The sequence below is a fragment of the Microtus pennsylvanicus genome, chromosome 13 (assembly GCF_037038515.1).
Source record: "Microtus pennsylvanicus isolate mMicPen1 chromosome 13, mMicPen1.hap1, whole genome shotgun sequence".
Lineage (NCBI taxonomy): Eukaryota > Metazoa > Chordata > Mammalia > Rodentia > Cricetidae > Microtus > Microtus pennsylvanicus.
Window position 1 is genome coordinate 68,695,160 of NC_134591.1, and position 23,178 is coordinate 68,718,337.

General features: G+C 44.1%; 1 protein-coding gene across 4 annotated transcripts in view; it reads right to left on the minus strand.

Annotated features, from left to right (window-relative positions):
* Positions 1-15,167, minus strand: part of Cdc42 (cell division cycle 42) — a 38,008-nt gene extending 22,841 nt beyond the window's left edge. For 2 of the 4 annotated variants that reach the window (XM_075946766.1, XM_075946769.1), the window contains exon 1: positions 15,060-15,167. The gene's annotated coding sequence lies outside the window, so the exon portion shown is untranslated. Of the gene's footprint in view, positions 1-14,247; positions 14,578-15,059 lie in introns of those variants that run through there. The other 2 variants (XM_075946767.1, XM_075946768.1) reach the window with 2 other exon arrangements.
* Between the last annotated feature and the right edge of the window lie 8,011 nt (positions 15,168-23,178).

The window sequence follows — 23,178 nt, forward strand, 5'->3', positions numbered from 1 at the left end:
CCCACAGAAAACAGTCTGCCAGCCCCCTGATCTTGAACATTCTACCTTCCAGACTAAGAAAAATTAGCTTCCGCATTACCTAGTCCTCAGTATTTAACTATCACAACCCAAAGACACCTTCCACAACAAAGCCAACAAGGCCCTTCTTGGCTCTAAATCTTTCACCTTTTTCCCTGACTCTCTCTGGTCTCCTTGCTTTTAGGCCTCACATTTCTTCAAACATGCCAGGCTGTCTCTAACAAAACTCCCTTTCTCGCTGTTCTCTTAAAAATAACATAAATTACTTTTATATATACATGTCTTGCCTGCATTTATGTGTGGCACCACATGTGCAAGTAAGTACACATTGGCACTGGAAGAGAACACTGGATTCCCTGGGACTGAAATTACAGGTAGTCATGAGTCACCACATGAATACTGGGAATTGAACCCAGGTCCTCCACCTGGGCAACAAATGCTCTTAACCACTGAGTCAACTCTCCCGCCTCCTTCTCACTCTTCTGGCAGATGATTCTCATCCCTCACATCTCAGTCTAAATCATGTACTCAGGAAATTTTCCTGACCATCCAATCTGAAGTCTCAGTTTCCTCTGGTGGTGGTTTAAATGAGAATGACCTCCAGAGGCTCAGAAATTTGAAGACTTGGTCCCCAATTGGTGGCACTGTTAGGGTAGATTTAGAAGGTGTAGCCTTGCTGGAGGAAGTATTGGGGGGGGGGGGGTGAGTTTTCCTAGTTTCTTCCTTCTCTGCTTCCTGCTTGTGGTTTAAGATGTAAGCTCTGAGCTTATTGTTCCAGATACTACTACTATGACTGCTGCCGCCATGCCTCCCAGTGGACTCTTTCTGGAACCAAAAGCCCAAGTAACCTCTTTCTCCTGTAAGTCATCTTGATCATGATGTTTTATCACAGCATACAAAGTAACTAAAATACCTCCTCCTTACACTCTATAGCACTTCTGTTTATTTTCCCTATAAAATGGTTGTAATTTTTAATTATCTCATTTACTTGTATTGCTACAGTAAGGGAGACAGATCCAACAAGATGGTACAGTAAACGTGTTTGCTATGAAGCCTGACAACTTGAGTTCCATCCCTGGGACCCACACGATGGAAGAAACTGACTGCTAGCGCTATGCTGGGCACAGATTCACTCCCCACTAAATGAAAGTACAAAAAATAAGATGCTTCCCACTAAATCCGCAAGGAAAGGATTCTGCTCTTGTCCAGATACCAGTTACATGGTAGATATTCACCCACTGAATCAATTAAACTACCTTATCCCCAGGCACTTTCATTCATTCTAATACAGGTTACACTCTCTTGAAGGACTAGGCTCCTCTTTGTCTCCCTCTCACAGCACCTAATGCAATACAGAGCAAGAAAAAATTAAAAATGTTTTATACCTTCGAAATGTTTGTTATCTAAAGTAATAAATATTGGGGAAGCATGAAGTTTTCAAAGCCAAGTAACATTAACTTTTTTAAGTTGTTGTAATAATGTATATATGTGTATACAATGTGTTCACGTGCCATGGTGCACATGAGATGAGGACAACTTTTCCCAGTCAGTTCGTTCCTTCCACCATCGATTCCAGGATCTAAACTCCAGTGTCAGGTTTGCTGAGCCACCTCACCAGTTTTTATTTTTCCTGAGATAGGGTCCTATATATCCAATGAAATTACTTCACAGAACTGAGAAACAAGGTAATGCATATAAAGTAACTAGTATAGCACCTAGCACAGGGCTGAGTAACTGACACTTTACAGTTGAAACTTGTCAAAACCAAAACAGTCCTATGGTATACCTGTAACTACCAATAAAGAGAACTCTCCTTCCTTGTACTTGCCAGGGTTTCAACTTGATCAATCCTTTGGAAAACCTCATTCTGATCTTAGACACAACTTAAGTATCAGTCATCTGTAGCCCAATGACCAGGAGTGGTACAGAAAAGATTATAGCCCACCTCTATTTTACAAAAAGACAACAATATTAATTAATCACAAAATAAGTATTTATCTAGTCCCCATATATGTGCAAGAACAGTCTAAGAGTAAACATCATGAGTTGGTTTTCTGTTTTATTTTGTTTTCAAAAAGGGTTTCTCTGTGTAGCCTTGGCTGTCCTGGAACTCACTCTGCAGAACAGGCTGGCCTCAAAAGATTCTCCTGCCTCTGCCTCCCCGAGTGCTGGGATTAAAGCAACCCCTACCAGCTGCATCATTAGTTTTCAAGCCAAATGGCATAAAACCATTAACCACATGTGTATGACTGTGTAACTTCATCACTTCATGTGTGACAGCAGTATCAGCAGCCACGCAGTCTGTCAAAACTGGATTACTCCATATACAGTACTTAACATTCAGGTATGCACGCCCATTACCCACGTGAAACAAGAGCAGACATGGTGGCATTCTATAATCCACCAGCACTTGTGAAGGTGAGAAAAGAGGGCAACACTGTGAATTCTAGGACAGCCTAGGCTACAAGTAAGACCTTGTTTCAGGGGCTGAAGAGATAGATGGCTTGGAGTTTAAGAGCACTGACTGCTCTTCCAGAGGACCCAGGTTCAACTCCCAGCACCCACATGGCAGCTCACAACTGTTTTTAACTCCAGTTCTAGGGGATCTAGTACCCTCACGCAGATATGCAGGCAAAACACCAATACGCATTAAAAAAAATTTTTTTAAGTAAGTTAAAAAAAAAGACTTTGTCTCAACAACAACAACAAAAAAAAAAACTGGGCAGGACAGTGGTGGCACACACCTTTAATCGGGAGGCAGAGGCAGACAGATCTCTGTGAGTTGGAGGCCAGCCTAGTCTATGAAGCAAGTTCCAGGACTGTCAAAGCTGCTAAACAGAGAAACCCTGTCTTGAGGAGGAGGGGGCAAACTGGGCCTAGAGATGTCTCAGTGGTTAAGAACACTGGCTGGGAGGCTGGAGAGATGTCTCAGTGGTTAAGAGCACTGGCTGTTCTTCCAGAGGTCCTGAGTTCAATTCCCAGCAACCACCTGGTGGCTCACAATCATCTGCAATGAGATCTGGCGCCCTCCTCTGGCGTGCAGGCATACATGGAGGCAGAATGTTGTATACATAATAAATAAATAAATCTTTAAAAAAAAAAACACTGGCTGTTCTTCTAAAGGACCCAGGTTTGATTCCCAACACCCATGTGATTGCTAAAAAGCACCTATAACTACCATTTCAGCGGCCTCTGTAGTCTATGTGGTACATAGACACACAAGCTAGCAAAACATCCATGCATATAAAATCTGTAATTTCTTAAATCTGTAATTTAAGAAAACCAACCTAAAAGATTCTTAACTAAGCAATCTGTCATAGCAAGAAGTGTTTTATACCATGAAGTAAAAGCCAAATACACAGTCCTGGAAACAAAGTAAATATTAACAAACTAATTGGTAAGAAAGAAGATTACAGTAAGAATTGCCCTCAAACTATTAGGACCTACTACACAAACACTTGCTTTTAAAAAACATAGCAGGACCAGACTTTAGTTTCTCAGTCATCTTGGCAGCTGCTCTTGAATGAAGGCCATCCAAACCTAAGCAGGAAAATGGTGGCCACAAAGACAAAAAAGTCTCTAGAGAGGGTTCCAATTTGCCATGCAAAGTGCAATGTATATGCTGGTACAGGCAACTCTGAAGACGAACCTGAAAAGGCAGAGCAAATTTGCTCATTTTTGCCAACAAGTATCCCAGCAGTGAGGAAATCTAAAACAGAATACTAAGTTGTGCTGACCAAAACTGGTGTCCATCACTACAAGAGCAATAATACTGAGTTGGGCACAGTATGTGGAAAATACCACAGAGGGAGCACACTAGCTACCTAATTGGTCCATTCTAATTTGTGAAGCATGCTAAAACAGATGGAAGAAAAATAAACCCAGGAAACCTTTTAAAATAAAAACTGTCAGAACTTATTTTGTTACTGTTGTTGGTAATGGTGGTACTGGGTGTTTTTTGTTTCGAGACAGGCTTTCACTATGAAACCCTAGCCTGCAACTCAAAGAGATCTGCCTGCTGGATTAAATGTGTGTGCACCTGACCCATGTTTATTTTCAAATTATTTGAGAGACTGAAAAGATGGTTCAACAGTTAAGAGCACTGGTTGGTCTTCCAGTGGATCTGGGTTCAATTACCAACACCATCTGTTGGATTCACAACCACCTATAACTCCAGTCACTGGGGATCCAATGCCTTATGGGCTCTGTGGGGCACAGGCACCATGTATGGGACATAGACATACGTGCAAGAAAACACTCATACACCTAAAAGTAAAAATAACTTTTTGTGTGTGCATGTGTGTGTCAAAACTGAAAAGAAATCTCCCATGCCATGCCAGGGTAAAAAAATTCAAATTTTGTGTATTTTTTTACTTGGCAATTCCATTGTTAAGTCTATCTGAACTAAAAAAAAAGACACAGTAACCTTGCTAATGGGAGCAAAAGACAAGACTGACGGTACACCCAATAGAAAACTGTAAGGAAGTTATAAAGAAATGCCATGAAAATATTTTAAGGCATGAGCTGTACTGCTGCCTGCTATGGGGAAAATTAGGTCTTCACCAAAATGTGTATGTTGAAGTTTTAACCTCTAGTACTTCAGAATTTTTTCTGTGCAGGATACAGTGGCACATGCCTTTAATATGGCATCCGGAAGGCAAACCTGTTAATTCAAGGCCAGACTGATGTACAAAGTAAATTCATGCCAGTCAGAGAGATACACAGTGCGACTTGGTCTCAAAAAAAAGGAAAAAAAAAAAGGAAAACAGTCTTCAGTGGCATTACCTTTAAAGAGGTAATAAAGGAAAATGAGGTCATATGGTAAGCCCTATCCACGATAGTATAATTTTAAGAGAAGATTAGGAACAAGGTTATGATGCAGTGACAGCATTTGCAGAAGCAAGAGTAGGTATGATCCCTGGGACAGACACCACACCCCTCAACATACCAGGAGTGTTAGAACACCTCTATAATCCTAGCACTTGGTAAACTAAATTAGGAAGATCACTGCAACTTCAAGGTCAGCCCGGGAACAGAACTATAACCAGGCTAGGCCATGATTAAGAATAAGACTAACTTTAAAATGATGGACAACACCTTTAATTCCAGCACTCAGGAGTTCCAGGACAGCCAGGGCTGTTACACACACCCTGTGTGTGTTGGGGGAGAGGGGTCATGAGGAAATAAATGGCTTAGTTTATAAAGTGCTTTGTTGTTCACACGTAAGGACCCAAGTTTAGATTCACAGAATCAACATTAAAAGCAGTACATTTGGTCAAGCAGTGGTGGCGCATATCTTTAATCCCAAAACTCAGGAGGCAAAGGCAGGTGGAACTAAGTTTGAGATCAACCTGGTATACAGAGAGTTCCAGGGCAGCCAGGGGTACAAAGAGAAACCCTATTTCAAAAAACAAACAGGCTGGGCGGTAGTGGCACCCGCCTTTTATCCCAGCACTCTGTGAGTTCAAGGCCAGCCTGGCCTGTAAGAGCTAGTTCCAGGACAGGCTCCAAAGCTACAGAGAAACCCTGCCTCAAAAAACTAGGGGGGAAAAAAAACAATGAATACATTTGTACTTCCAGTGCTGGGGGTAAGAAACAGGAAAATGGGGGTAGAGTGGGAGTGGGGCACCACAACTTGCCTAGCCAATCAGTGAGCTTCAGGTTCAGTTAAGATCTCTGGCCTCTGAATACACATACACAGGAGCATGTGCATACATACACATACATACACACACACACACACACACACAGGAAAGGGAGAGGAAGACAAGGAGACCATTGTGTGGTAACACTCAAAGTTGGCCATTTATAATGGAAAAGAAACCCTCAAAAGAGAACATCCATATCAACACAATCTCCTCCAGAACTGTAATTAAATGATAAGTCTGTGATTTTTATGACAGTCCTCGAAAACCTTTACAGCACCATTAGAGATTTCTTAATACATAAAATTTTAAAAACCAAGTGGCAAGGGCAGTTCCTGAGGATATCTCAAGAGCCATAAAAAATTCCTAGTTCTCAATAATTTTATTTCAGATCATTTCGCCAAAAGGAAGAATAGTTTATCAAGAAACAAGAGGGGGCTGGAGAGATAGTTCAGCAATTAAGAGCTCTGGCTGCTCTTCCAGAGGACCCAGGTTGGATGCACAGCACCCATATGGAGGCTCACAACAGTCTGTAACTGCAGTTCAAGGGGATGCAACACCCTTCTCTGGCTTCTGCAGGCACCAGGCACATGCACGGTGCAGACATAATACATGTAGACAAAACACCCATACATACTGAATTTTTAAAACATAATTAATTTTTTAAAAAGAGACAAAGGGACTGGTGTTGAGGGTTGATTGGTAAGGTATCTAGCATGCAGAGGTCTGAATTCAATCCCTAGAAAGGTCAGTGGCACACACCTGTAATCTCAACACTCCAGAGGTGAAGAAAGGAGGAGATTAAAAATTCAAAACCATCATGTATGACCCTTATGCTAAACACACATTTAGAATGGAATACCGTAAGATCAAGAGAGTTGATGCAGGGGCTGGAGAGATGGCTCAGAGGTTAAGAGCATTGCCTGCTCTTCAAAAGGTCCTGAGTTCAATTCCCAGCAACCACATGGTGGCTCACAACCATCTGTAATAAGATCTGGTACCTTCGTCTGGCCTCCAGGAATACACGCAGACAGAATATTGTATACATAATAAATAAATAAATATTTTAAAAAAAGAGAGTTGATGCAACAGAAAAATAAGAATACACCACAAGATTAAATGTTATGCTTTTTTAAACTATGAAGAACATCAACATGGTAACACAAGCTTACTATTAATGACCCATAATTTTAACTCCAGATCTCTGCTGAGTTTGCGGCCAGCCTTAGCTACACAGCAAGTTCCAGGCCAACCAGGGCTATACAGTGAGACTGTATCCAAAAAGATAATTACAAAAAAAAAAATCTAATAAATAAGCCAGACAGTTGGTGACGTGTGCCTGTATGCCACTAAGGAGGCTGAGGCAGGCGGATCTCAGTGAGTTCAAAGCCAGCCTGAAATACAAATCAAGTTCCAGGATAGCCAGGACTGTTACAAAGAAACCCTGTCTTGAAAAAACAAACAAACAAATAAATAAAATCTAAGCAACTAAGAGATCTGATCTACCAGAATTTAAGTTAGTAATTACAACCTCTATTGTAATGGGCTTCTGTTATATTAACTATGAAAGCCAGCAAGATATTTAAATGCCTATTATAGCAGTATACTGAGTAAGACAAACTTTAGAGGCCTTCAGTAACTTACTGAAAAGATACACTGCACTTTATATAATGCTAGAATGCTCAAAATATGTCACCTTTATTAGCTTCAAACAAAACTGTTAAATTGTGATTCTCAGATTGCTAAAGATTTACATTAGAAACAAGTGCCAACAGTATTCAAAACAGTAGCAAATACAAAAGACAGTCTAGAAAGAATAAATCTCTAGTTAGATGAAATATCAGGTAAAGGCTGCAGATTAAAAAAAAAAAACAACTAAGGGTTGAGGAGAAGGCTCAGACGGTAGAGTGTTTGCCTAACACACAAAGCTTGAGTTCAAGCTCCCTATCTCAATCACCACAGAAAACCAGCAAGATCGCAAAAACCTGAAACCCTCCACTCAGGACATAGAGGCAGCAAAGTCAGAAGTTCAAGTTCAAACTTGGCTACACAGTGAACTTGAGAAGAAAGACGGATGGGCTGGAGAGAAGGCTTAGCAGTTAAGACCTTTGGCCGCTCTTCTAAAGGACCCAGGTTCAATTCCCAGCCCCCACATGGCAATTCACAACTGTAACTCCAGTTTCAGGGGATGTGGCATCCTCACACAGACATACAGGCAAAATTCCAATGTACATTAAAAAGAGAGAGGGGGGAGGAAGGGAGGGAGAGAGAAAGAAAGGAAGGAAGGGGAAAAAGGAGGGAGGGAAAAAGAGAAGAAGGGAAGAAGGGAGGGAGAACATACTGGGGCCTAGGAGATGGCTCAGTGGGTGAAGGCACATGCTACCAAGTCTTAGCTACTTCTTCATTTTCTCCTTATCTATAACTCCCATGTAAACTTTATGACAGATCTGTCTTGGTCGTTTTCTAGTCACTGGTCTACCACCAATATTTGGAACTGTAACTTTCACAAAGCAAACACTCAAAGAGCATTGAAGTTCCTGAATTAGTAAGACAACGAAATGAGTGTGGTTTAGATATGCATCAGGTCAAAACTTGTTCTTTGGACTCAAAATAAACTCTTTATAATATACTCCCTCTAGCTTCCTGATCTATTACTATCTGCATACAGAATCAAAAAGAAATTAGACACAGGACACAGCAATAAAAAAAAAAAATCACCCTCAGATAAACCAAAGTCATTCACACATCCTGTGCTCAACACCGACATCATGGTGTTGCCCAAACAAAGGCTGATAGGAAAGTATGAAAGGGGAAAAACAAAAGCTAGAAGACACAGGGCTGTCTATAAGGCCTCTACAAAAAGTGGAGAAGGTACCTCTTTGCATTAGAATAGGAACAGTGCAAAAAATTAGATGTCAAACAGACCAAGCACAGAAAGCTGAAGGCACTGGAGATGGGAGTGTGTGCATTTTTTGGTAATGTGTACTTCTAGTGACTTGTCATACCTTATTAAATTGTATAAAAATGCAGAACTTAATTTTGCATTTTTGTTAAGATATGTTGACAGAACACTTCATTGTTTTGGATGGAAAGAGAAGCATGTGTCACTAACAGACTGTTTCCCAAACTTTACTGATGTGGGAGGAAAGCACTGTTCTCTGCTGGTTCTCAGGAGGAGGGATTCCCTGATGTTGACACAATGCCAATCTCAGCACAAAAGCCTTCCATGTGGGAAAACCCAAATTCATTTCTATCTTCCTCCCTCTCCACCATCAACATATACTTAGTTTCCTTTTCTCAGTTTCCTGTATGTACACATGTGTGTATGTATGCTCCATGTGTATACGGGAGCTTGAGGTTGTTATCTGGGAATCAGAATCATCCACCTTAATACACTAAGGCAAGATCTCTCAGTCAAACACAGAGCTCACCAATATGGTTAGTCTTGCTAATCAGCTTGCTCTGGGGAATCCCACCTCTGACTTTTCAAGCTGGTATTATTAGGTGGGATTATCATGAACACTGGCTTTCCTCACACTTGATTTGCCCACTGAGCTATTTGCCCAGCCCCTAAGTCCCTTTTAAAATAAACACACGTTGGAACCTGAACCCCTACTTTTTTTTTATATTTATCTTTGCATGTGTGTTTTGCCTGCACCATGTGTGTTGTGTCCAGCACCCACAGAAACCTACCTGTCTCCAATTCCCAAATGCTGGGATCAAGACTCAAGGCTTGGGGCAGGGCAGTGGTGGTGCACAGGAGGCAGAAGTAGGCGGATTTCTGTGAGTTCGAGGCCAATCTGGTCTACAGAGCGAGTTCCAGGACAGTCCAGGACAGGCACCAAAGCTACACAGAGAAACCCTGTCTTAAAAAGATTTAAAAAAAAAAAAAAGTTTGTACCACTATAACCAGTAAAAATGTTTGTGTTTTTTTTTTTAAATAGGCTATGTACTAGAGATGTAGCTCAGTTAACAGAGTTCTTGTCCAGCATAATGAATCCCTGATCTCTAACACCCACATAAATCTAGCATGCCTCTAATCCTAGCAATTGGGAGGTGGAAACAAGAAAATCAGAAGTTCAAAGTCATCCCTAACTACACAGAGTTCAAAGTCTGCTTGGGATTCATGAGATCCTGCCTGGAAAAAGAGAGAGAGAGAGAGAGAGAAAGAGAGAGAGAGAGAGAGAGAGAGAGAGAGCGCACATTAATGGTTAAGAATAGACTCAACAAAGTTGCCCTCTAAACTTTACACGAGCTATGGCAGGAGTGCATATGCAAATTTTTAAATCTCTCTCACACACGTACACAGATTTTAAGTTATGTTTATGATTTTGTGTGGGGCCACACAGCCAGCCTCCTGGGAGAATTTGGTTCTGTGACAGTAGGAAAGATAAAAATGTAAATGAGACAACAATCTCCACCTGGATTTCTTTTAGGATTCATGAGATTAGTCTGTGGGAAGGGTGGGAAGGATGGTTATAAAAACATTTACGTGTGAAATAAACATAGCTTCTAAGGTCAAGGGGTGGGGCCTAAGAGGTAGTGAGAGCAAACACCTACACAGCTCTGCCTGCAGGTGACTAGTCTTAAAACATTTCATATACATTAACTGATACAATCTTCCACACTGTGAAGCAGGTGTTGTTACTGGCCTCATTTTTTGTTTTGATTCTTATTTTAAACAGGTCTCATGTAGCTCAGACTGGCACCTAACTCCTATAGCCAAGGCTTATGAATTTAAAACTCCTGATCTTCCAACCCTCCTTCAGGATTACAGGCCTGAGTTACCTGATAAACTGAAGTCACAAAGCATGACCTAAGATTGGGCATGGCTAATAAATGACAGATCAAGGATTTCAACTCCAAAGCCTAGGCTTCTAAGCACTCTAAGCAGCAGCATCTCCAGAACACAAAGCAGAACTAAAGCAGCAGATAAGAATAAAGAGAATCAAAAAAAGAAAATGTTTTAAACTACAAAGTGTTAAAGAAAAATAATGAACAAAACAGTCAAGTCAGAGGTTCTCTTCCTGTGACAATCCACCAACACTGCAGCATAACAACTAACACTAGGTATTAAATTTAAAAAGAAACTTACCAGGCTGGAGTAATGGCCCAGGTGCTAAAAGCACTTGCTACTCTTGGAGAGGACCCAGGTTGGTTCCCAGTACCCACAACCAGCCCTAACTCTAGTTCCAGGGGATCGAACCACCTCTTCTGACCTTTGACAACAGGCATGCACATACAAACACACATGCAAGCAAAACACTCATTCACTCAAAATAAAATAAATCTAAACACACACACACTCTGAGTCTGATAGCTCAGGTCTGTAATCCTAACTACTGATAGAAACTGAGATGAGAGTATAGCAAGTTCAAGGCCAATCCTGATAACTTAAAAATTAAAACCTGAATTTTTTTTTTTTTGAGACTGATCTCACGTAATTCAGACTGGTCTAGAACTCCACGTCACCAAGGCTGGCCTTAAACTTCTTCCACATCCTCCTGTATTCCCCATGTGTTAAGATTATAGAAATGTGCTACCTTGACCAGCTTAATTTTTCTCAACTATAAGGAAGGACATATTTCCGCAACAAAACATTTGGAGTCTCTTCACGAAATAAACAGTCTGAGACCACCAATGTCCCAAGGTAACTAACTAATAAAGAGGAACTCTGACACCTTGAACTACAATACCAGCAGTACCAAACAAAGCTGAATGCCACTAATAAAAACACTTCAGTAAAATATTTTGGACAGAAGAGATGAGCAACTAAAAGTAGAAACTCAGGAGGGGCAAAACATCATGTGATCAGGAAACTTGACACTGCAAGAGGGAAGAAGGGAACAAAAATAAGCTACTGCTTACAAACAAAGAAATACAGGAAGATGAGGAAATAGACTTTAAGTCTGGATTCATTTTAAGAGAGTAAGAGAATAATTACCAGATGATTTCCTAATTGATGGCAAACTTTCCGCAGCTGCACTAAACAGACTGACAAGGTCAAGCAAGGAGCTTAGCAATAGTTTCAGTGAGTCCAGATTTGAGTATGGCTGACCAGGCAATAAAGTTACCTTAAAACAGAAGGCCTATAGGATGCCCAGAAAATGAGAATGGTAACCCTCAAACATTACCAAATTCACTGATCCAACAAATACTTATTAAAGGAATACAGATGAGCATGTCAAGTCAAAGTCCTGGATTCACAGGACTTATGTTCTTTCAGGGGAAACTGAGAGCAAACATTTTGCAAAGACTGAAAAAGCACTATCCAAGAAATACAGAATAGCCTTTAACATTGAGGGACACAGAGAGCTGTTTATAGGAGAAAAGTGCACCCAAAATGAACTGTTCCCCTTCATAAGAGATCTTGTGGCCTAAAATGATTAAATGTTTTTTACCCTCCTTAAAAAAAAAAATGGAAATGAGAGAACTCCATTTAAATTGTAGCACTATAAATCAAAACAGTTTGACATGAGCTTCCAAGGCCTATCAGTGCTCCTTCCCAAAAAGAGTACATAACTTTACAAATTCAATGGCTTTTAGAGAAAATATTTTTATCAGTGTACACATAAAAATAACTAGAAATGTTTCTCTCATAGATCATAAGATGAAAACTGGGGCAGCATTAACTGGACTCAGCGCATTACAAAAGAGGACAGAGTTGGGAGGGGAATATGTTGGGGACAGGATTGGGTGGCAGAGGAGGGAAATAGGGATGAATATGATCAAAATATAAAACACTTTGTATACATGTATGAAAATATGAAAGAACATAAACAGTTAAAAAATATTTCAAGTGCAAGAAAAAATCCTAAGAAAACAAATCCTGACATTTTTTAAACTTTGTAAACTTCAGGATTAATCCTGATGGGCTAGCTTAGATTATTAAAGAGGGGAAATATGTTTACTAAGCACAGGGGTTGCTCACAATATGAAAACATCTTAAGAGAATTTAACAAGGCATCTTCGGATCTTGAACAAATTATTGTATATATATAAATGTGTATATATACATATATGTGTGTGTATATATATTTATTTAAAGTTCCTTTTTAATACTCAATTAACTACCAATCTCTTATTTCCTTGCCTCAGTCTAAAACATAAAAATCCAAACTAATTGTTTATTTGTATTCATTATTACTGTGTGTGTTTATAAGTGTGTACACATGCACAATGGCAACAAGTGTGAAGATCAGGGGAAAGCTTTTGTTTTGTTTTTTCAAGACAGAATCTCTCTAGCCCTGGCTGTACTGAAACTCTCTATGTAGACGAGGGTGGCCTCAAACTCAAGAGATTCTCCTGCCTCTGCCTCCCAAGCTCTAGGATTGAAAACATGGACCACTAAATGTGGCTAGATCACAACTTTTGGCAATCAGGAGTCTCTCCTTTCACCATGGGTTCTGGGAATCCAGCTAAGTAGTCAGGCCTGCCTGACAAGGGTTTTTATCCACTGAACCATCTCACCAGCCCAGACTACTTCATTCAAAAGGGAAAAAAAAGCTAACTTGTGCACATACAAACTTTTTAAATAGATACAAATTCACCTATATAAAGTTTTTAAATACAGAAGGCTAAAAAATACAGTAGTAGATAAGTGCTCCAATTTTATACTCCTATGTCACATTAAGGATAACAATATTTTGGAAGATTCAGCACCATATCGCTGAACTACAGGAAGCCAATCTGAACACACCACTCTGGTGTTTCTTAACAAGCAATGTTATTTTCTATGTAAATGAACAATAATGGGAAAACTCTCAAACACGAGCCACCCTTACAAGGATGCATTACACAACCGCATCCCATTTACTTTGCAATGTTAATATCCAATACTATTGCATTTTATAATCAAAGGACACAATACCAGAAATCTAAAAATATTACTCAAGTTTTGGGGGTTAAAAATGAAAACCAAGGGTGGTAAGTTAAATAGCTCATTTCTGTAATCCCAGTACTTGGGAGACAAGACACTTAATCTGTCGGTTTCCCCTGACAGAACATAAAAAAAGTCCTGTAAAGAGAGACTTAGAATGAAGGAATGTCCCTTTAAGTTCAAAGCTAGCCAGGACTAAATTTGGAGACCCTGTTTCAAAATAAAAACTAAATCCAAATGCCATTTTTAAAGGTAAAACTAAAGCATGCAACTTTAAGTTGCAATCCTAGCAAAGACAAATCAGATGTATAACTAAATTCTCTTTGCAGCTCACTCTAAGGTCACCATGCACTGAATTTAGGTTCCTTGACTCACAATTAGTGTAGCAAAGAAATGCTCCCACAACAAAGTTGACCCGAGTACAGCCAAGGGGCCCTTTAAAGTTCATGCCTACCCAAGGGGCTGCAGACAGTGTATCCTCTGGTCAAAAATAACCTAACCCTAAGATTTCTAACCTTCCCATATTTTAGGTGCATCTCGGGCAGCCATCAGGGCAACATGATTTCAGCAACAACAACAAAATAAATTAAATAAAATAAAAAACCACCATCTTACTCTGAACCGACGTGTTGAGTGGAGTGACCCACTAAGCAAGATTTTGTCTTAATTTGGTGAGCCCTGACTTGTAGGAGTTAAAACTCTCACCCCTTATGCTGCGATGACGTAATCTTCCACACTGCATTTCTCCCGGACTTAAAGGGGAGGAAAGAGGAATTTTTAAAAAACCAACAAAGAAAATTTCCTGCTAGTAATGAGGAACCGAGCAAGAGGCCAGGCGGGGTTTCGGGAGGTGCTTAGGCAGGTCCCGGAAGGCGAGGAGGCCGGCCCAGTCGTGGAAGCCCAGGGAGCCGCGGGGCAGGAGAGGACAGACACAGCAGCGCGGGGCTGGGGACCGCCGAGGGGCGCAAGCGCAGAGACGCCCGGTCCGTCACCTCGGCCCCGGCCCGGCCCTGCGGCCGCAGTTCCGCTCCCCTCCCCCGCCCGCCGCAACGCGTCCACGGCGGAGCCCGGGAAGCAGGAAGTCGAGGCCGACAACGTAGCGGCAGCCCCCGGCCTCCGGGACCCGGCCCTACGTCCGCTGTCCCGCAACCCGGCGTCCCCGGAGCGGAGCCCGCGGGTGGCCGGAGGGGGGAGGGGAGCGGGTGGGATGGGTGTGCCTGTTCCTCTCGCCGCCACTGACAGCTCGACCGGGTGGCGCCCTCGGCCACCGCCGTCCCCGGCCGCGCCTCGCCGCCATTCCGGCCCCAAGCCCCTCCGCGACCCCGCCTCGTTCCCCTCAGAACCCGGGCCCGCGAGCGCACGCGAACCCGGCAATCCCTCCCTCGAGGCCCGCAGGCACCGGGATGCCCCCGACCGCGAGCACCCTCGAGGACCGAGGGAGGACGGGGGGCGCGCGACTGGGACCGAGCGGTGCATAACCCACTCCCGCGGGGAGCCTACTCAGGCCCCGCACTCACCTCAGCTTCTCCGTCGGGGCGTTGGCAGCACTGCGCGGGGCCTCCTCGGCTGCCGGACAGGGGCACGCGCCTGACGTCAGCACGCAGGGGACGCACGGTTGGGTGCCCGCGGAAGTGGGAGGGACAAAGACTGAGAAGGGGCTGGAATAGGCCCCCCAGGTGGGCAGAGCTTAGCAGCAGCTCCGCCCCATACCGCGGACGCGCGGGCTGCATTCTTGTACTCAGGATTGCGCTCTACACCTTTTAGCAGTGATTTTATTCGTAATGAAACTCTGAACAGAAATGTTCACAGTATTGTCACTAAAGCTTATTTTTATTCTTGAAACTTTGTGAAAAAGAGCATTGGCTTTTTTTGTTTTGTTTTGTTTTCGAGACAAGGTTTCTCGGTGGCTTTGGAGCCTGTCCTGGAACTAGCTCTGTAGACCAGGCTGGTCTCGAACTCACAGAGATCTGCCTGCCTCTGCCTCCCGAGTGCTGGGATTAAAGGCGTGCGCCACCATCGCCCGGCTCTGAAAAAGAGCATTGTTTATATATCTTAGTTTTGATTTATTTTGAGACAGGGTGTCATTATGTAGCCTTTGACGGACTATATAGGCCAGACTATCCCAGAACTCATAGAGATCCTCCTGCTTCTGTCTCCCAAGTGCTGATATTCAGCGCCATGCCTGGTTGTCTTTTCGTTTATTTTTTTTTGTCTTGTTTTTGTTTTTCAAGACTGGGTTTTGTTATGTAGTACTGGGTTTTGCTTTGTAGTACTGGAACTTGCTGTGTAGCCCAGGCTGGCCTGGAACTCAGAGATCTGCTTGCCTCTGCTTCCTGAGTGCTGGAATTAAAGCTGTGTGTCCCCTTGCCCAGAATACCTTTTTTTTAAAATGACATTTGAGACAGGATCTCATGTAGCCCAGACTAGCTTTGAGCACAGATTTGTAGCAGAGGTTGACCTTGAACTCCTGATCCTCCTGCCTCCACTTCCCAAGTGTTAGCATTGCAGGTCCGCACCAACACTGCCCAGCTCCTTTTTGCTTTTCAAAGAGAAGTAGTGTCTTGCTGTGCACAGCTTTCTGAAGCCCACAGGCCTCCAATAACCTGCCTGTCCTGGTGTGAGAATAGAATATAGGCCTGGGTTTTGTTCAGAACTAGAGACTTGCCCCCTCAAAAAGGCCCTCCATTTAATCTGCCTGGCTCCGCTTCCCTGGCCCCTTTGCCTGGCTCTTGAAGGGACTCCAGCCAGCCGAGCATGGTAAACATGGCTCTGACAGGCCTTGCCCTTCTCCCCAACCCTTCTGCCTTGCTAAAAAACCATTAGATTACAGTCCTAAAGCTAGCCACCAAGATCTATTCCCTTACTTGGTCACTTCCTCCTCCTGAAACTGACTACCAATGTCCAGCTATCAAAATTCTGTAGTCCAACAATCAAAAGCCCCCTTGTGGCTGTCCTAATTAACCTGTCCAATCAAAATCAAACACCTCATGCTAACACAGGGTTTCCCCTTTTACCTTGATAAACTGTCATTTGCCTATGGGCCATGTCTGTCTCCTCTCTATCCAGAGGCAGAACTTTGTCCCTCTGGGACAAATACCCTTTCCCTTGTTCTCTTTCCCTTCTCCCTGGTTCTCTATCTCCTATCTTTGTCTCATAATCCGCTCTGTCCCTCTGGGGCAAATAAATCTATTTTGTGCTGAGGACTTGGTCTTGGAGTGTCTTGTGCCCAATACTAGTCCCTTCAGCTTTGGTCTCTCAAATCCTCCTACCTTTCCTGTCTCCTTGGCTCCTGTTTATTCGCTGTCTTCCCTGTTAGTGTGCACGCTGCTAGAGAAGAGAGATCCTAGCCTAGCCTCAGATGCTTCCCAATATTGAAAGAAACCTTATCCTAATCATGTTTATTTGCTGGCTGGAAGTGTAACCCAGTCATCAGAGTACTTGCCTAGCACGCACAAAGCCCTGGGTTTGATTCTCAGTACCACTTTAATAAACCAAGCATGTGGATGAACAGCTGTGATCCCAGTACTTGGGAGGTAGAGCTCCCAAGCAGGAAAATCAAAGGTCATCCTCGGTGGCACATGGAGTTCAGTCTGTCCGTAGCACCCTATCTAAAAATAAAAGAAAAAAGAAGTTCACTTAGCTGGGCATGACTTTGTATGCAGGAGGGTGTGTCATTGCATGTCAGTAATCTTAGCATTTGGGAGGTAGAGTTCTGAGCTTACAGATGTGCCACTGAATCCAGCTTTATGTGGACTCCAGGGATTAGAACTCGAGTCCTCACACTTACACAGCAAGCAATTTCCCCCACCAAGCCACGTCCCAGGATGCAATCTACTTCTCTCAAAGCTGCACTGTAAACATCTCTCCATGTCAAATGAAGCCCCTCTTACCGAGGCTGCTTTCTACCTCAGTGGGCAACCCCACCCTGCTAGAATTTAGGCTGCTTTGCCTATTGTAATTCTTCCTTCAGTGCCAGAAACCAGGGCCTACCAAGTGCCAGGCAATTGCTCTCCCACTCAGACTACCACAATGTCAACTTTTCACTACCACACACATCCCTCTCTTCAGCCTGAGAGAAACTGCTGGTTTTCTCTGTCTCCAAGGCTGGTTGGCTATGTCCTTTCTTTCTCTCATCCTGCCTCACAGTCCCATGAATGTTCCCAGACAATGCCTGCCCTTTCCACCAGCTGCCCTATCTTGATGGGGTGTCACCCAACTGTTTGGCCTTGCCTGCATTTATTCTGAGGACAAGGACTCACTCAGCACTTGGTCTTTTGTGTTGAGCTTTGTCAGAAGGCACCCTTGGCCTTTCCACCACCCCAAGTTGGAGTGGGGTTACTCCTTGACCTCAGTCTACCCAGTTCTTGCTGCCAGCCGAGACTCCAGACCCTTGCATCTCCTTTTCCTAGTCCCCTGGCTCTAGCTGCATCAAATTAACAGGAAGGTAGCCTGTAGGGTTTGTCTTAGGGTTTCTACTGCTGTGATGAAACACCATGACCAAAAGCAACGTGGGGAGGAGAGGGTTTATTCGGCTCACACTTTCACTTTGTCTTCCATCACTGGAGGAAGTCAGGACAGGAAATCAAACAGGGCAGGGACCTGGAGGAAGGAGCTGATGCAGAGGTCATGGAGGGATGCTGCTTTGACTTGTTCAGCCTGCTTTCTTATAGAACTCAGGACCACCTGCCCAGGGATGGCACCACCCACAATGGGCAAGGCCCTCCCCCATCAGTCTCTGATTTAAAAACTGCCCTACAGGCTTACTTACAGCCTGGTGTGAGGGAGGCATTTTTCTCAACTGAGCCTCCCTCTTCTCCAATGGCTCTAGCTTGTGCCAAGTTGACATAAAACTGGCTATCACAGTGTTCCCCAACTCTCCTTCACTGGTAGTTGTGGTTCAAGCATCTACTCCTTGTCTCTCTGGCAGTGGCAGCGTGGCCATTTCGACTGAAACAGCTTCAACTCCAGCTTTCCTGTGACTCTGGAGATGAACCTGGAGCCTAAAGGAATAGACGGGTAGACCAGGCTTGACCAGTCTCAGCCTGGCAGAGGGACCTGCTGCTGAATCACCAGCAGGCATGGGACCCAGTGAGATTCTCTTATGGAACTTGGTGAGAACTGTCCAGTTGAATGAAAGGATTTAATTTAATTTAAAGGATGCCACAGGGCCTGCAGGATGGCTCAGTGGGTAAAGCATTTGCCACACAAGCCTGAGGACCTGAGTTCAAACCCCAGAACCTACACAAAGGTGGAAGGAGAGTGCTGACTCCTGCAAGTTGTTCTCTGACCTCCACAGGGGCACCTCAGTGTGCGAGTACGTGTACAAACACACACACACTCAATAAATGTAATTTTTTTTCATGTTTAAAGTTCAGGTTCAGCCTGAGCTACATGAGACTTGGGTCTCAAAAGAAAAACGATGCAATAAATGTGGTGAAGGTTATAGCTAAGAGGGAGATTATTTGCCTGCAATACAGGTTGTGCTCTCATAATACCCCACACACTAAGATTGCAAAATGACACATGAATGACCATAATGGTACTCCTTCCACAAAGCCAGCTCCGACCCCGCTACTGCCAGAAATGATCCTTGCCTCTTTCAAAGCCCCCAAAGCACTATGGGAGTCCTTGGATAAGCCCCAGCCTCTTCTACCAGGACTACCCAGGCTGCTTCTGTCTGCTGTGGTACCCCAGCAGCTTGCAGATGCCTTGAACATGAAACATGGGCTGAGCAGACTGGGCAGGGGGAGCCTGGAGACTTTGAATGAATCCTCCCTGTCCCCAGTGGCTGTGGAGCAGGAAGATCCAGGCCGTGCACGAAGGAGACTGCATTGTGCTCATAGGAGTTACCCAAGTGAACCCTAATTGAAAACTTTCTCTATGACTTATAGTTAACAAAAGTACAAAGAGAAACAACAATTTTCATAAAAACCCAGCTACCGGCATTGTCCAAGGGGCTTCTGTCTATGAGGGAACAAGGGATGTAGCAGGACAATTCTTAAGGCTTGAGGACCATGCATGGGTACTTGCCTCATGATCTTCCACTGTATTTGTCTATCTGTCTTATAGGCTTTCCTCACAGGTAATATTTTATAAATTTCATTTCATAAAAATTATGTTAAAAAATCTTTTGGCCAAGCACAATGTCACATACCTTTAAAACTACACAGGGGACGCAGAGGCAGGAGGATTTCTGCAAATTCTAGGCCAACCTGGGCTGCACAACCAGATCTGTGCCTTTTTTAAAAGGTGAGGAAGATATATAAGTGTAGTCTTCACCCCCCCCCCATCAAAGAAACTTCTCTTTGCTAGTGGAGACGGCTACAGAAAGCCACAACCAATCAAAATGCAGAGTCGGGCTGCCCCAGTGGATACATCTATAAAACCCTCCCACACCTAAGGCTCAGGGCACATTGCAGAAGAGTGGGTGGAAAGAGTGCACGAGCCAGGGATCAGGGACTTTGCTGTGAGAGTGTGTCTCCTAGCAACATCAGAGCCTCTACCTATAAAGTCTCACCAATATGGCTGCCCAACAATGACCAAGAGCAAGGACAACATCAGTGAACATGCCAGACTGAACCGGGAAAATCTCATGAGGCCTCGACCCTACACAAGGAGCTGCAGGCAAACTGGAGCGCGAGAGGTGGTCCTCCCTAGGGAAGGACACACCGACTGGTCGCCCAGCACCAAGTGGCCAGACCTAAAAATATACATACTAATAACATTATATGGACTCAACAGGTTATGTATAGAAATATATATATGCATGCAATAGCAACTAATGAAAAAAGAGGCTATAAAATTGAAGGCAAGCAGGGAGGGGTATATGGGAGAGTTTGGGGGGGAAAAGTTAAGGGAGAAATGTCGTAATTAAACTACAATCTCAAAAATTAAAAAAAAAGAAAAAGACTAAAAAAGAGAGGGCAGGAGAGATAGAGAGCTCAGGAGTTAAGAGCCCTGCTGTTCACTTCCCAGCACCCACATGGCAGCTCACAACTGTCCGTAACTCCAACTCCGTTCCAGGGGATCTGACACTCTCTTCTGGTCTCGTGAGGCAGTGCACACATGTGGTGAACAGAGATGCATGCACGTAAAAGCCTCAAACACATAAACTAAAAATTAACAAATCTTAATTTTTAAAAAGGGACCTGGGATACGCCTCAGCAAGTAAAGGCACCCACTGCCAAGTGTGAAGACATGAGCCCACTCCCTAGGAGCCACATGGTGTAAGAAGCCAACTGGCAAACTGTCCCGTAACCTCCACTCTTGCGTTTCGAGTCCACACCTCACCGCAAAAATGAATAGATAACTGTACATTTTTTTAATAGCCAGGCATGATGCTGATGCTGATGCAGATGCTGATGCAGATGCAGATGCTGATGCTGATGCAGATGCTGATGCTGCCTATCTGTACTTCTAGCACTTGGGAGGTGGAAACAGGAGGATCAGGAGTTCCAGAGCAACCTTGGCTACATACTCACATAGCAAGTTGCAGCCAGTCTGAGCCTGATCCAAAAAAAAAAAAAGCATAACAGGGAAGATGGTTCAGAGTGGCGATACTGTATCTTAGCACTTGGGGGATAGTGGAGGTAGGAAGACCAGAAGTTCAAGGTTATTCATGACTACCCAGCCCAAGCCTTGCTAGGAGCCCCACCCTGCTGCTGGACTCCAGAAACCCTCCTGGAATGGCCTGCCACCCCAGGTGGGTATGCAGCTGCTGCCATCATAGCCTGCTTCATGACCCAGGTACCCACACTCTGGGCAGCCCCTCCTGCTGTCCTCCTCCTTTGGTGCCCACATCAAGAGGCTGGCTCAGGGTCCTGGATCTCTCTTAGGAGTCAAAGAAGGCTCACTGAACCTGCTCTCTGACTGACTTTCCTTCGACTGGCCCAGGCTTGCCCGCTTCATCCAGATACACATCTATGTTGGAAGTAAGCTGGGAAGCTGGGTGCTGAAGACAGGTGACATGAGAGGCAAGAGAAAGAGAGAAAACGCAGACATCTCCAAGCAGCTCTGCCTTCATCCTTCAGGGTTCAGGGAGACCCGACACAAAGATCTAGTTCTGAGAGGAGCGGGTCTGAGAATTGTCTTCCTATTCTGACAGTTCCTCCCGGCCTTTGTAACAAAACCCGGAACCTGTAATTTACGAGCCCCCCCCCCCCCACGGCTGGCCCTGTATGTCTTTTCTCTGCCTCGTGTGGACCCACACTTGATCACCGAGCTCCAACCTTGCTGCTGTCTTTGCTGTTCCTCACACAGCCAGTGTTTATCGAGCCTGCTTCCCAATGCCTTTGTGCTTGCCCTGTCTTTCAGTCAGCTCATCCCTCCCTAGAGTCTTGGCAGGAAGCTTACCTCTTTAAGGAGACCCTCCCCTGACTGGGCTTAAGGGGCACCCAGCCCCGACACGGCTTCACTTCCTTCTCTGGGCTTATCACTATCTCATGATCTCACTTCTCTAGTTTTCTTATGCTCTGTCTCCTGCTGTTAAAAACACCGCCCAACAGGCTCCAAAGCTATAGAGAAATGCTGTTCTCGAAAAACAAAAACCAAAAATCAAAACAAAACAAAAGAAGACTGCCCAAGGACTTCCTGCCAGGGTACAAGCTCCTTGCCAAAACACATCACATACTCCGTCATGTTTACTGATACTCTTTTCACATGGCAATGTCATGGAATCAGTCCAGACGGCCACTGGCCAATGAATGGATATGAAAAATGTGGCATGTGTAACCAACAGAATATGATTCCATCATGAATAAAAAAATGTAAAAAGTTATACTGAGATAACTCAGACCCAAAAGAGGATCCCACACAAAAGGGTACCATTTGCTCCCCCTTAAATGCAGATCCTTGCCTCTGGTTGTTATAGACATGTATTCATGTGGGAATAAAGGTGGGTGAAGGACAGGAAACTAGTAAGGAACCTTCGAGAATTGAGGGAGAGGGTAAGAAAGACAATAGAACAAAATAGAAGGGGAGATACAACAGGGAGAGAGGGGTGGAGGGCCAATGGGATAGCATAGTAGTAAAGGTGCTTGCTGCCAAGTCTGACTACCTGAGTTCTATCCCCAGGACTCAACATGGTGGACGGAGAGAACCAGCTCCTGCCTGTTGGCCTTTGGCCTCCACACATGAACTGTGCAATACTAGCTAAGTACGAATGCACTGACTCATTCAGGAAAGATTTGGGCACTGTTTTTTGGGGGTTTGTTTTTTTTTTTTTTTTTTTTGGTTTTTCGAGACAGGGTTTCTCTGCAGCTTTGGAGCCTGTCCTGGAACTAGCTCTGTAGACCAGGCTGGCCTCGAACTCACAGAGATCCGCCTGCCTCTGCCTCCCGAGTGCTGGGATTAAAGGCGTCCGCCACCAGCACCCGGTTGGGCACTGTTTTTGAGACTTTTTTTTGAGGTTGGGCACTGTTTTTTGAGGTTTTAAGTAGCCCAGGTTGGTCTCAATATCACTAAGTAGGCAAAGATAACCTTGAACTCCTGATATTCCTGCCTCAGCGTCCTGAGCGCTGGAATGACAGATCCAGCTGGCAGTCTCTTCTTTTTTTTGTTCTTGAGACAGGGTTCTCTGTAGTTTTGGGACCTGTCCTAGAACTCTCTCTGTAAAGCAGGCTGGCCTTGAATTCAGAG